This window comes from Euphorbia lathyris, chromosome 7 (genome assembly GCF_963576675.1).
Source record: "Euphorbia lathyris chromosome 7, ddEupLath1.1, whole genome shotgun sequence".
In the NCBI taxonomy this organism is placed as follows: domain Eukaryota; kingdom Viridiplantae; phylum Streptophyta; class Magnoliopsida; order Malpighiales; family Euphorbiaceae; genus Euphorbia; species Euphorbia lathyris.
Window position 1 is genome coordinate 58654176 of NC_088916.1, and position 1511 is coordinate 58655686.

At 33.4% G+C, this 1511-nt stretch overlaps 1 long non-coding RNA gene across 2 annotated transcripts; it reads left to right on the top strand.

The window, feature by feature from the left end:
* Positions 1 to 201: 201 nt before the first annotated feature.
* Positions 202 to 1232, top strand: LOC136235853 (uncharacterized). 2 transcript variants are annotated; one of them, XR_010691968.1, is made up of 2 exons: positions 202 to 877; positions 1004 to 1232. It is a non-coding gene; the product is annotated as an uncharacterized lncRNA (long non-coding RNA). The 2 variants fall into 2 exon arrangements; XR_010691967.1 differs by having other exon boundaries at positions 1012 to 1232.
* Positions 1233 to 1511: the final 279 nt, after the last annotated feature.

Genomic DNA, 1511 nt, shown 5'->3' on the forward strand with positions numbered 1-1511 from the left:
CAATAGTTGAAAACAAAAGGATGAGATTCAAATCTCACGTCTTACATTTAAAAAAGGGTAAATTCCAAAAAAAACTCACGTGGTTTCATCGATTTTCAAAAAAAACCATGTGGTTTGTTTTTACCAAAAAAAAAGGACTGCGTTATACGCCGTTACCCGAAAAACGGAAAATGGCTTAACACCGTTAATTTGATGAAAAGTCTGAATTAAAATAAAAAATTAAAAAAAATAAAATAACAAAAATAAATTAAAAAAATAAAAAAAAATCCCCAAAAGACCGCCATTGTAGAAAGCTTCATCTTCTCCCTTCATTTTATCCTCTTCTTCTTCTTCAAACCTTTAACTCTCCATTGTAGAAAGCTTCATCTTCTCTCCCTTCATCTTATCAATTTCAATTTACACAAACATGGCTTCATCTTCTCTCCCTTCTGCTTTCCTGCAATCTCAATTCCATTTACCCCAAATCTCTTCTAAACCTTGTTCTCCACTGCAGCCCCACTGAAATCAAACGGTGGAGAGGTGACTATGGCTGCTTTTGAACAGATGCCACTGATGAAATCAGCGGTGTACGAAGCTTTCCGAATCGACCCACTTGTGCCAATGTAATACGGAAGAGCAAAGCGTGACTTGGTAATTGAAAGATCCCAAATTTTTTGAATACCTGGCAGATCGGTTCGTCGGAGAAGAAGGAGAGAAATTGCTGAAGAACGTGTTTTGGCCAAAAGGACCGGAGACGGAGAACCCAAAGGTGGGGAAGAACGTGTTTTCGTGATTATTTCGAGACTTTTCGTGGTTGAATTGTTCAGACGTTATGGTTGATAATCCATGTCGGATTCCTAGTCCTAATCGCTGCATCCCTTTTCTTTCTTCTTACCTGGTAAACTTATTCATTCTCTGCTAAATTTTCTCTTTTTTCTGCTGAGTTGTGGAATTGAAATTTTTAATTTAATTTTGGGTGAATTTGAGTTGTTGTGATTGAAATAATCTGATACTAATCTAGCAGCTTTGTAGGTAAAATTTTATTGATTGAATTTGGGATGCATTTGGTAAATTTTAAAGATGGATTGACATTCAAGAAGAAGAAGATCCGATGAAGAAGAAGATCTGATGAAGAAGAAGAAGAAGATTTTCGGACAATTTTACCTTTTGCCACGTCATCAATTTTAACAGTGTTAAGCCATTTTTCGTTTTTCGGGTAACGGCGTATAACGCAGTCCTTTTTTTGGTAAAAACAAACCATAAGGATTTTTTTGAAAATCGATGAAACCACAAAGGTTTTTTTTGGAATTTACCTTTTTAAAAACAATGATATTTATTAATATATAAACATAGTACTGTGACATTTAATTAGGTTAATTAGGTTTTAATTTAATAAGTTGTAAATAAAAAAATTAATTTTTTTTGAAGTAATAAAAAAATTAATTAAATCTTGATTTTTTGATGTATAAAGAAGGGTTATGATTTATTAGACTTGAACTCTCCTGTTTTTCATGGGAAAGGATCCAAATCCT